The following is a 13,884-nucleotide window of genomic DNA, read 5'->3' as shown; positions in this document are numbered from 1 at the left end:
AAGAGAAATAGAGAAATAAACTACATACGCTAGTATTTCACGTACAAAGAAGTGATGAAAAATTTTCATATTCAAACATTAATAACTCTGTTATGATATAGGCAGATATCAGAAGGTGGTAAAAAGAGAATTAATGAATACAAAACAGCAGCTTTTAATCTTTGAATCTTTAAAATGTAGTGAAATACTCTAAACTTGTGAAATCTCAGTAACATTCTGGAGAAATGTCATTTACAGGAAGAACACTACTGCTAATTCACTTCAGTCTAATTAACAATATTAAGTCTGGGGGGGTCTGCCTGGCTGGCTCAGCTAGTGGAGCATGAAACTCTTGATCTCAGGGTTGTGAATTTCAGCCCCACACTGGGTGTAGAGATTACTTAAAAGCAAAATCTTTTCCAAAAATTAAGTCTAATTAGCAATATGTGATTGATTAGTCAAAAAGTCTTTTTCCTCCCTTTACCCTACTGCCATGTAGATTCTACTTAACCTGGTAGAGTACAACTAGCTCAGGTTTTACAGACATATTCCTGGCTCCATTACTTACTGGCTACACAATCGTAAGTTCTTTAACCTCAAGCATCGGTTTCCCCACTATATAATGGGGCTGCCACCTACCTTGCAGAAATGTTGTAAAAGATTAAAACAAAAATATATCTTAATTTTTTTTTCAACGTTTATTTATTTTTGGGACAGAGAGAAACAGAGCATGAACGGGGGAGGGGCAGAGAGAGAGGGAGACACAGAATCAGAAACAGGCTCCAGGCTCTGAGCCATCAGCCCAGAGCCTGACGCGGGGCTCGAACTCACGGACCGTGAGATCGTGACCTGGTTGAAGTCGGACGCTTAACCGACTGTGCCACCCAGGCGCCCCAAAACAAAAATATATCTTAAAGTACCACACACACAAATAAATGTTCAGTAACTGGCAGCTCTACTACTACTAAAACTCTTACCATAAATTTCAACATAATTAACTATTTAAAAGACTAAAGCTGTAACTCAACATATGGCAAATATTTACTATGGCTGAAATATTTCAGTTCTCTTCTTCAGAATGCACAGTATGACTGCACTTCCTTACCTCTTCTGTGTAATCTGTTAAGACCATAGGATTTGTTTTGGCCAATGAATAAGCCAAAATGACATGACCCTCTTCTAGACACTTTAACAGCCAGTGAGTTATTAGCAAGTTTCCTTTCTATTGCCATGGAGATCGCGAACAATGTGTTAAAATGGAGCCTCTATCAGTCTGAGACCCTGCATAGCAAGAACAAGCAGAAGCCCCCACCAACCCACACTATACATACAGCATGTCAAGCAAAAAAATGTCCTGTTAAAAGCCACTAAAAGTTCTGAACTGTTTGTTACCACAACATAACCTAGTCTCTCCTAATACACAACCAAAGCCAAAATCACTACCTTTCTTGTTTGCTTACAAAACAAAGTCTTCCTCAACACATCCTTTCCCTTACCTCTAGTAAACCCCTATCCTATCAATTTTTCTGCCTTAATGTCTCTCAAATCCATCATGTCAGCTCTCCTTATTTAGACTTCTGTAATAACCTTCTAACCAATCTTCCTACATATAATTTCTGCCCATTTATTCTCCATAATACCTTCAGAGTAATCTTTTCAAAACACAAATCTGATTAATACACTCCTGCTTTTATATGATTCTCACATCAGCAAAAATGGTCCTTCAAAAAATAACTATAAGAACTGCTAGAAATGTTTCATATTCTGCATGGTGATTACATGACTGTATACATCTGCAAAAATTCAACAATGTTACACTTCATATTTATGCAGTCTGGTGCATTAATTATGCCTCAATTAAACAGTTAAAAGAACTAAGATGGCCCCAAAGTAATTTTTTACCAAATATCCATTCCTAACCCTATAAATAACCTATAGCCACAAACTATGAATCCCTTTCTTAGATATTGATCTTTCATGCTCTCAGGTATTTGATATCCTTTCCAGTCCTACTTTTCTTTAGGACCTAGATAAAATCACACTCCCTCAGGGCTCATTCCAGCTTTCTGAACATCATTAAACTCTACCTTTACTTTTGCTATAACAGCTCTTTGTACATTCCACTTCCCATAACCTTAGCATTGACTAAACCAGTGCATCTCAATCAGAAGTGATTTTGTTCCCCAGGGGACATCTAGCAATGTCTAGACATTTTTGATTGTCACATGCGGCAGGGAGTGCTACTGGCATCTAATGGGTAAAGGCCAGAAATGCTGCAAAATATCATAATACACAGCACAGATCCCCCCCATAACAATTAATTATCCTCCCTAACATGTCAATACTGCCACGGTTGAGAAATCTTGCACTGAATTATTGTATATACCTATTTGCAAGTCTATATCCCTAACTAAACTGAACTACAGGAGGAATCCAGTCTTAACTCATTTTTTGTATCCGGGCACAGCACCTAGCAAATAGCACTTGAATGTAAAATAAATAGATGTCATTATGATAAACACAGTGCCTAGAATATAGGACTCAAAATATATAATAAATACATGTGTTATTAATGAATCTCATTTTAATTAAAATAAACCTAAAGCTACATAGTGTACTGGCTAAACTGGTAGTCTTTATTTATTTTTTTCTTTTAAAGATATTTTTTCATTTATTTAAAGTGGGCTCCACACCCAGCACAGGCTCAAAATCACAACCCTGAGATCAAGAGTTGCATGCTCTACCAACTGAGTCAGCCAGGTGCCCTAAACTGGTAGTCTTTAAATTCAAATTTCATCAATTACTATTTTGATTTGGTGTTTTCATAGTATATGCCAACAAATCAAAAGTTATAACCTGAGTATCTCAAAAGTGTTAAGTGAAAATTGATTTCCGTACTAAGATAAGCATGAGTATACCAAATAGCTTAATCACTATGCATCAAAAGGAATAAAAAAAGAACACGGTTTCAAAAAAATGTTTTCATCTTATCACACAGTACCACCTAAGACAAAGTAAAATAATGGATACTAAAATTTAGAATACCAGAGCAACTGGCTGGCTCAGTTGGTGGAGCGTGCAACTCTTGATCTTGGGGTTGGGAGTTCAAGCCTGAATGCTGGTTGTAGAGATTAGTTAAAAATAAAAATAAAAGCGGCGCCTGAGTGGCACAGTCGGTTAAGCATCTTGACTTCAGCTTAGGTCATGATCTCAGAGTCTGTGAGTTTGAGCCCCGCATCAGTCTCTATGCTGACAGCTCAGAGCCTGAGCCTGCTTCAGATTCTCTGTCTCCCTCTCTCTCTGTCCCTCCCCCGCCTCACTCTCTCTTAAAAATAAACATAAAACATTTTAAAAATATAAATAAAAAATTTAATGCTAAAATTTAAGGATACCATTCCAGAATCCTAACTTTAATCCAATATAATTTATATTAACAGAGTAACAGTGCACCTTAAGTTAATGTCAAAAATAGACATTTTTATTATTTAATAAACATTTCATATCTCAAAAACAGAATTTTATTGTTAGTGACTGGATGTACCACCTCAAAGAGTCATAAGGCATATTTTAGGTGTTTGCTTACTGTACCTGTTTTACCATTCCTACCCTAATATATTCCACACCATCACGCAGAAGGTTGAATGAAGATCTGCACTTTCAAGACTTTTATTTTTATTTTTTTTATTTAAAAAAAATTTTTTTTCAACGTTTATTTATTTTTGGGACAGAGAGAGACAGAGCATGAACGGGGGAGGGGCAGAGAGAGAGGGAGACACAGAATTGGAAACAGGCTCCAGGCTCTGAGCCATCAGCCCAGAGCCTGACGCGGGGCTCGAACTCACGGACTGCGAGATCGTGACCTGGCTGAAGTCGGACGCTTAACCGACTGCGCCACCCAGGAGCCCCATGCACTTTCAAGACTTTTAAATGAATCAGATGACCTGTTAAATTTAATTGTTTAGAGTAAAATATCAGGAGGCTAATTATCCAACTGAAGGTAAATTTCTGAAAGAATGATACATTATTGAAGTATCTACGTTCCAAATATGGTAAATAAAAGTTCTTTGATTCCTACTCAAAGTTCTCAAAACATACAACTTTCAAAGTAGGTCCATTCTTGCGGATTAAAAACATGTTTTTTTCAAATACCATTTTGGCCCTCCTTACAGGCACAAAATCTAATTCAATTCCAATACTAAAACTACCAAATGCAAAAACAAAGTAAAATACAAACCAAAATACTCCCATCCCCCTTATCATTTATTTTTTATTAAATAATAAATAGCACTTACTTCCTATATATTCAACCAGTGACAGAAAAAATTTCATTTGGTAACAATCCTTTATTTAGGATTTTGGGATAACAACTTTTACTATAGTTATAAGCCTCTCTTGCAAAACTTAAATTCTTCTAATTTACTGTATTATCTAATACATATTACAAAAACAAAATTCACATATCAATATTTTTATTTGCTTCTAAAACCATGCTATTCTTGAATATAGTGGTTCTCTTCAACCAATTCACTATTTATTTGTATGTATATGTGTAATTAGTTCAACCAAAATGTCACATAAACGAAGAGATACCCAAATTCTATACTTTCCATCACTAGCAACCCAAGTCTATTATAGGACATTCCTTTTCTAAATAGAAAACTTTCACATCTTTTCCTTCTTTAAGTCCTTTTACTCTAAAGTTTCACAGCATTATTTTACAGAACTTGAATATTCACACATAATACACAAAAACATTTTGTCAGTACCTAAAATGAAGATAAAAGGAAGGATCTTTTCATTACTCTATTTTCTCAATAATGGAAAAATCAGCGCTAACAACTATATATGTCAAAGTAAAGAATTTGAAAACAAGCACATTATATTGTTCCTCTGGGACTCAGAACCCTTAAATTCTAAGGAACAAAACCAACAAACACCATACTCCTATAATGTGATGATCCATTATTATAAAACATCACAATCATCATCTATCATTTACATAGCATGAGATTACTGAAACACTACATGTTAAATACTATCACACATACCATACAGAGTTTCTATGCAACAATAAAGTTTCCTTATCAAGTATAATTACAGGTAAATAAGTAACTTTAGTCTTTCCAATCAACAATATAGATGCTTTTAGCAAAGAGAGAAAGCTTTCCCAAAGGAAAAGCCTTCCCCTTGTTTAGTAATGCTGTTCATCAAGTTTTTCTGAAATTTATTTCTCAGTCTCAGTGGAAATAAATTTGAAGAAATCAGTAAAAAATACAGCCTAGAGACTCATAACTGCTACCACAAGTGGACTAAAAACATCAACCAAAACATAAGGATATGGTAAAATGTCATGCACTGAAGCACACTGAAATTTTAAAAATATACTTAATATACTTATCTAATATATTTAAATAGTCAGCTTACAAATCCTGTTAAAATATATGCTGCAATATTTTTAAAATCCACATATACCCCAAAATAAAAATAAAAGACATTTTCTCAATATGCTCCAAATAAAAAGTTTTCCTTCCTTAAAAAATAAATTTTGCAATTCCTAAGAAACTGCACTCATACACACAGGCTATGACTCTAGATATGTAATAACATAGGTTCCCCAATATAAACACCTCAAAAGTTACCATCACACCCAAAATGGCTGGTACCCTTACCAGGATCTTTTAGACAGAGTCCTTAGTACCCTAACAAGATGTGCAGCCTAATAAAGGTAAATATGCATAACATAACTATCAAATAGACTAGAGACTAGAATCAGGAAACACTGGAAGTAGACTTATTAAAAGAAAAAACAAGTATATTATACTTCGGAGGCATTAAAAGTAAATACATAAAGTAAAGGCATAAAAAGATGATGTAGCGCCTGGCTAGCTCAGTCAGAAGACCATGTGACTCACGATCTCAGAGTCATGAGTTTGAGCCCCACCTTGGCTGTAGAGATTACAGAAAATAAATAAATAAATATACACTTTAAAAAAAGGGGGGAGGGGGTGTGCCTGTATGGCTCAGTTGGTTGAGCATACAACTCTGGCTCAGGTCATGATCTCATGGTTTGTGGGTTCAAACACCACATCAGGCTCACTATCAGTGCAGAACCTGCTTCCTATCCTCTGCCCCCCCTTTCTACCTCTCCCCCAAATACGCTCCCTCAAACAAAGTAAACATTAAAAAAAGGTAGAAAGGATGAGTTGAAAAAGAAATTTTTAAAAAATGTAACTGGGTAACTAACTTGAATGTACGTATTTTTAAAATGTAACTGGTTATCCAGAGCACATAAAGATAGAGCCAAAAAAAAAAAAAAAAAAAGTTTGTTGGGATGCCCAACTCTGAAGTTTCTTAAGCATCTGACTCTTGATTTTGGCTCAGGTCCTGATCTCATGGTTGGTAAGCTTGAGCCCTGCAGAGCCTGCTTGAAATTTTCTTCCTCTCTCTCTGCCCCCCTCGCCCTGTGTGAGCACACTTTCTCTCTCTCTCTCTCTCTCTCTCTCTCTCAAAATAAATCAATAAACATTAAAAAAAAGTTTCTCATTAGAATGCTTACCCTTACATACCACATTCTGATTATTTCCTATTATTTTTCATTAAAAAAAACTGTTATTGTAACTTACTAAATGAATTCACTAGCCATTATTAAGTCACAACCTAAAGTTTGAAAAACACTAGCTTAGAGGAACTGACAATCCCAAGGAACTGACAATTCTTTGCTTTCATGAGTATCTAGTTTAAGAAAATATTCAGGAGGTGGAAAAAAATGAAAAGACAGAATTCCCCCAGGGCAGGTATCATGTCTTACTGGCATATGATCATCATTTAATGTCTGTTAATTAATATATTGTGGAATACAAACCACTTTCAAGGTAAGGATGTACAAAGGGAACCTATAAAGATAAGCTTAGGAGAACAGGAGTACTTTGGATGCCTTCAAAGCTAGGAAGGTGAAAAGAGCTCCAGGATGTGGAAGAGTGACATGAAATGACTCTTAAATAAACAAATGAAGTAGAAAAGGGAAAGAAAATTTCATTATTTAGGAAAGGTTTATCCACAAAGGAAAAAGAATATCTCTTGTAGAACTAGCCAGTAGTCCACTATAGGTATAAAAAGTTTGTAAGCTACTCTTAGAATTAGAAATTCTAATAATTTAGGGGCGCCTGGGTTGGCTCAGTCAGTTAGGCATCCGACTCTGAAGCTCAGGCTTGAGTTCAAGTCCTGAGTTGGGCTCCACGCTCAGTGTGGAGCTGACTTAAAAGAAAAATTCTAATCATTTCTTTCAAAATGGTATGTCCAGCTCCAAATGTATTAATCCAAATCAAAATTATGGAATGCACTTCAGTGTTAAATATTAGACTCCCTGTATTCATTTGCAAACATTTATTAAACAGCTAGTGTGTGATAGCCAACAACTTACTGGGCACTTACTATGTATCAGGCAATATGCTAAGTACTTAACAAGTTATCCCATTTAAACCTAACAACCTTGTAAAGTAGGTTCTATATTCATTTTATAGATGAAGAAAGTAAGGCTTAAAAAGTCACATAAAGGTGGTTGGGGGGGGGGACCTGGGTAGCTTAGTTGGAAGCGACCAACTCTTGATTTTGGCTCAGGTCACAATCTCCTGGTTTGAGCCCCGCATCAGGTGCTACACTGACAGTGTAGAGCCTGTTGGGATTCTCTCTCTGCCCCTCCTCCCCTTTCTCTCTCAAAATAAATAAACTTTTTTTAAGTTACATAAAGTAATTACACAGCTAATATTATTAAGTGAAATTAAGATATTACGTGCCAGTTTTATCATTATCAGTGGTTGCAAATCAGAATATTTTGTTCCATTCCATTATTTGTCACTGCTTTTCTCAGAAACTAAATTTTGCATATCTTTCTAAGAGTTCTTTTTTATTTTAAAGTTTATTTATTTTGAGAGAGAGAGACAGCATGAGGAGCACGAGCAGGGTGGTGGGCAGAGAGAGAGAATCCCAAGCAGGCTCAACCCATCAGTGCAGAGTCCAAGGCAGGGCTCAAGCCCACAAACCACAGGATCATGACCTGAGCCAAAATCAAGAATCCTACACTTAACCGAATGAGCCACCCAGGCCCCCGTGCATGTCTTTCTAAATAGAATAATTCACCTTCTTCTAACTCTGCATTTTGTCAAAAGGAAAAATCAGCTCCTTTTCAAATTTAAAGATGTTAGAGGCCACTTAAAAGTAGTTATGTTTAGGGGCGCCTGGGTAGCTCAGTTGGTTAAGCAGCCAACTGTGACTCAGGTCATCATCTCCCAGTTCGTGGGTTCAAGCCCCGCATCAGGCTCTGTGCTGACCGCTCAGAGCCTGGAGCCTGCTACAGATTCTGTGTCTTCGTCTCTCTCTGACTCTTCCCTTTTCTCTCTCTCTCAAAAATAAACTTTGGGACTCCTAAGTGGTTCAGTCAGTTAAGTGTCCAACTTCAGCTCAGGTCATGATCTAAGGATTCATGAGTTCAAGTCCCATGTCAGGCTCTGTGCTGACAGTGCAGAGCCTGGAGCCTGCTTCAAATTCTGTGTCTCCCTCTCTCTCTGCCCCTCCCCTACTTGTGCTGTGTGTGTGTCTCTCTCAAAAATAAATATTTAAAAGAAGTAAAAAATAAACATTGGAAAAAATTTTAAATATACAACTCTAAAAAGAATGAGTTGTTTACACTGACATTGGCATTTTTAATAGGCTATATATCTATACTTTTATTTACATGCCAGGTATTTATGTGAGTTCAAGCCCACATTGGGCTCTACACTACAGTGTGGAGACAGCTTAGGATTCTCTCCCTCTCTCTGCCCCTCCGCCACTGGTGTGCATGTGCACACAAGTGTGCTCTCTCTCTAAATAAATAAACTTAAAAAAAAAAAAAGGTGCCTAGGTCGCTCAGTAGGTTAAACGTCGAATTTCGGCTCAGGTCATGATCTTGTGCTCATAGGTTCGAGCCCCGCATGGGGCTCTATGCTGACCGCTCAAAGCCCACAGACTGCTTTGGATTCTCCCCCTCTCTCCCTGCCTCTTCCCTACACAGCAATCTGTCTCTCAAAACAATAAAATACAATGTCAAAAATTTTTTTCTTCTTAAGAACTGTTTCTAGTCCCTCCATACAACTTTTTAATTCATGTGGATTTTTTAGAAGGTCTGAGACATCTTTAATGAAATTAAACATCAATTTTTACCACTAAAAATTAAAATATTTCAACCCAACAATGGAATGGAATGGAATAATACAGGTTTGTATCTTTCTCACATCTTAGAATTTCAAATCTTGAAGAATATTTTTTTTTAATTGATGTTTATTTATTCTTGAGAGTAAGAGAGACAGAGCGTGAGCAGGGCAGGGCAGAGAGAAAAGGAGACACAGAACCCGAAACAGGCTCCAGGCTCCGAGCGGTCAACACAGAGCCCGATGTGGGGCTCAAACTCACGAACCGCGAGATCACGACCTGAGCCAAAGTCAGATGCTTAACCAACTGAGCCACCCAGGCGCCTCAGAAATCTTGAAGAATATTTTTTAAAATCCAGCCATAACAAGTATAAAAACCTAAAAGCAGATAAATGTAACGTTGGCACTCTGTTTAACAGATCAATCTCAATTTTTCGCAAGAAGTTGACTACAGAAATAACACTTTTTAGAAAAGACTCATTCATACATGATTCTGAACATCAGTTAATACATACCAAAAAACCCTCCTAATTTTTTTTTTAAGTTTATTTAGTTTGGGGGGGGGGGGCAGGCAGAGAGAAGGGGAGTGAGAATTATGACCTGAGCGAAATCAGGAGTTAAGAGTTAAGCCTCTAGGCTTAACCTACTGAGCCACCCAGGCACCCCAAAACCTCCTAATTTCTAAAAGGTTAAACTAGTATGAATGCAATTATTATAATAGAGACTACTGATAACCAAAAGTGATACAAAGAAAAAATTAACTGATTTTAATACACAAATCAGTCAGATGAAAAACCCAGAATTTATTTCCTGGTAATGTGAATAACAGATTAATCTCAAATCTAATTTCAATGCCAACTGTTGGCCCCTAGAAAATTTCTGAAGTTACTAAGTATTTATATCCACTAAGTATGAGCAAATTACTAAAATAAATTATTCTCTTTATGGTTAATAACAGCAGTTAGTCTTCCTGGTGTTCTATAACTAATCAGCTTCTTTCTTATTAATGGACTGACATAACATGGGACCAAATATGTATGTGCCTCGATATACAGAAAGGTTGTTTAATATTAACACACATTCAAGTAACTGCCATATCCAGAGTTCTCCTCAAATCTATACTATAGAAAATACAGTAATAATTTTCTATTCAGTTCACTCATACTTTTGTTCTGTACATTTTTCTATTTTTCTAAAACCTCTCAGAGTTTAAATATGTTTGAGAAACTATCTTTTAGTTTGGAAGGTAGGTTACTGTCAAGATAATATTAGACTATTGAACCCAGTTGATTCTTAGAAATTCTTCCATCTATAAAACATGAGAATTATAACGAAATTAACAAATCAGATATCAGAATGCCAAAAGTTAAGTCATTAAAAGGGAATCCAGAGAAAGAGTCAGTTGTGAAAGAACAGGAAGTGATGTACACTGCCATTTTGTAGATGAACTATTTAGAAACCTAAGTACCATACTAAACTGGAATCAACCAAACCCAGCTCTCAGTATTCTGACAGTGGCATCAGAGGTCAGCCGAAATAACCCTCAGGCAGTTTTTCCTTAATAATGAATTTATATAATTGGTAAAGAAGATACTTTTACCACTTTTAGAATTCCTACCAGCTATGGAAAACGGGATTTCTTTTTACTTGTTCTTAAAGAGTCTCTCTTAGTTCTAGCATGCTGAAGTATAGCAAGAAGTTTACGTACATTCTGTGTATATTCTCTAAGTTTTGTAGCCTTCACTGACAAATCTTCTCTGCCTGCATCTTTTCAAGACAAAAACATAATCATTCTCTGCTGAGCAGTATGCTTGGGTTTATACGTGACAATATATATGAATTATCAACAACATACAGAATTAAACTTTACGGCATAATTTCCCATATAGGGAGAAACTCTATACACCAAAACTCTACACACATGGCAGCTTTGTGCCATGAAATAAAAATTCAAATGAGAAGTGCTGTTTAAGTCAAAATAAATTTAGATAAAAATCAAAACGAAATAAAGAAAGCAAGGAGAATTCCATTTTCCGAAGAAAAATAATAAAACTGATTTAACATATCATTAATGTGCCTCCTTATATCAAAATCATGAAATGACAGAAACTAAATTGTTGCCTAAAACTACTACTACTAACATCTTTAAATCCCTGTCTTAAAACAGGTTTCAAAATGCAACAAACACACCAAAAAACGTCTGATGGGTAACATTAAATGTAGATGACATCCAGAGGTATTTTAAAATAAGTCACCCACTAAGCAAAGCTTAAACACCAAATGCAACTTGTTAGTAAAATATCAAAACAACTCATATCTGTACATATTTTAGTCTTCACTGCTTTGGGAAAAAAATTAATTCTACGAACTTTTATATATGAGACATTTTTAAATCATTTCATCAGTAAATCTAAACACTTAAAGAAAAAAGTATGAACAGTAGACTTCAAGACTATTCTTTGATCACAAAAAGCACTTTGCAACACACTTCCAGGATGTTAAAATTTTTATTTTTATTTATTTCTACTCTAAAAACAAGAACTACTGTAAACCAGATGATTTCTTTTAAATAAATATGACATGAAGCAAAAGAAGTGGAAAATGACTACATAACACAGATCCTTTCACAGAATAATTAGGCAAATTAATGTCTTCTTTTTCATTTCCTTAACAAAGCATCTCCACAGAAAGGTTTGTAACCTAATCATTTTCAGAAAATTCCAATTTCAATGTTATACAAATAGCATTAACCCTAAAAATTCACAGCTCAAAGAGAACGAAGGTCCATTAAACGGCCTGCCTGTATGCATTAATCTTTAATAATTCTTGAAAAACTACAAAAGTCACAAAAGAAAAAAAGAGAGGGACATGAAAGAGTACAAAATCATTTCATCTGAATCCCAGTGAAAACCCAATGTATTCACACACACACACAGACAAAATGTCAATCTAGTGTTTAAAAAGAAAGCGAGAGAGAGACATCAAAACTGTTCGAACATGGCAGGGTCCCTCTCCAGAGACCATATTTCTCAACAATAACAACAGGAACAGATATGCTTCCCAGGGACAGATCTCAGGGGAAGAATATTAAACCGGTACTGTTATCGATTTAAAACCAAGGGAAAAGGGTAACCTTTCCAAGGGAAGCGCCATTACTTCCCACTCCTGCTCCCCCTCCCTTCAGTGTATACACGGGCCTGTGTATGAAGAAACTGCCTTGGACTTCTGCAGCATTGCAGTAGACTAAAGGATGGGGAAGGGGGAAGGGTAGGGGGGAGAAACGCTTCCATCACCCCTACAGGAGTATAGATTTCCTGAGCGGGGGTGGAATCCATCCAGCAGGCTACCCTTCCCAAGAATACAGACACTACAAAGGAGGAGAGGGAGGAGCAGAGGGATCAGAAGAGAAGGAAAGGGACCTCGCGCCTTTAAATCGGGGTGCACAGCAACCCAGTCTCCCCATGAGAGCCACACCTTCCTCGAGACATCCCCTTCCACCACCCCTTCCGGTGACCCTCAGGAAAGAGAAATGTAATTGCTCTTGCCCCTCAAAACGGGAGGGCGCCCAGCTCACCAGCTTCTTCACCCCACCCACAGAATCACAGACCCTCCTTGTCTCTCTCCCTACCCCACCCCCACATCCCTTCTACTCGGAGAGGCCCGAGTGGGCCGAATTTCCCCGCCCCCTCCATGTCTCCCTTTCCCAAAGCAGAGGTGCCCTTACCCTTTCGCCGACAGGTCTGGGCGGAGTAGGCAAGCGCAGCCCCCTGCAGCGCTCGGGTAGCCGCTACGCTGGAGGGCGAGGAGTGAGGAGGAGGGGGCCTGGCGACCGACCGCCGCCCCCCCCCCCCCCCGGAGCCCCAGCAAGCCGCCCAGCCCAAGCTCTGCGACAAGGGGCAGGGGGGGAGGGGGCGAGGGGACGACCGGGGTCGAGGAGGCGCCCTCAGCGCTTGGGCTCAGCTAAGATGGCGCGGGGAAGTGCTGGGAGCCGCCGCCGCCGCCGCCTCGGGGGAACCGGCCCGGGCCTCGGCCGCCTCCCGTCCTCACACAGCCGAGGCCCTCTCGTCCCCCGCCGCGGCCCCTCGGCGGGCGGGCCCACGCACAGCCCTCCGCCACCACCACCACCCCTGGGAAGGGGGCGCTCACAAAGGGAAGAGAGGCCGCGGGCCGGCCGGCCGGCGGCGGGGCGGGGTCCCCAGGGGCCGGGAGGCCTCAGAGGTTCGCCGGTGCCTCGCGCTCTCGGCCCGTGAAGGGCGCAGGCAAGCGGGACCCCTCCTCTCTCCTTAGACAGGCGGCGGCACCAACTCACTACCTTTGCCACCCTCCCTCTCTCTCTCTCCAAGCCCTGAAGCCACAGAGCCCGGCCGCTGCCCAGGTTGCCCCCCCTTCCCCGACACCACTCCCCTCCTCCCGACAGTCATCCCAGTCTCCGATCTCGCGAGATTTCCCGCCTGACAGGCCGACCCTGCGCGAGACAGGACTGCGTACGCGTGCGCGCCCTCTCGGGAGCGCGCGAGTGCTTGCACTGGGCGGAGTCTTCCCGGGTGGCCCAGAGTCCCAGCCTTAGTCCAGCCCTGTCTCGCTCAGCTGGCTGAACTCTTCTGCCACGCGGGTGTCAGGTGCATTCATTTCACCCTGAAATCTAAGAAGAGCTTATCTGCTCTCCTTCTCCTTCTCTCTTCCAAAAACATCCGCCCCCCCCCATAACCTTACGAATAAG

The 13,884-nt window shown here is 39.2% G+C and overlaps 1 protein-coding gene across 1 annotated transcript in view; it reads right to left on the bottom strand.

Annotated features, from left to right (window-relative positions):
• The window catches only part of TAOK1 (TAO kinase 1), a 140,489-nt gene extending 126,948 nt beyond the window's left edge, over positions 1-13,541 (bottom strand). The window contains exon 1 of the mRNA XM_040455407.1: positions 12,889-13,541. The gene's annotated coding sequence lies outside the window, so the exon portion shown is untranslated. The remainder of the gene's footprint in view (positions 1-12,888) is intronic.
• Positions 13,542-13,884: the final 343 nt, after the last annotated feature.

Source organism: Herpailurus yagouaroundi, unplaced genomic scaffold, assembly GCF_014898765.1.
Source record: "Herpailurus yagouaroundi ecotype Mexico unplaced genomic scaffold, PumYag 215, whole genome shotgun sequence".
NCBI classification, from domain to species: Eukaryota; Metazoa; Chordata; class Mammalia; order Carnivora; family Felidae; genus Herpailurus; species Herpailurus yagouaroundi.
Note: the sequence above shows the minus strand (reverse complement) of the source record. Positions and strands in the feature narration are given on the sequence as shown.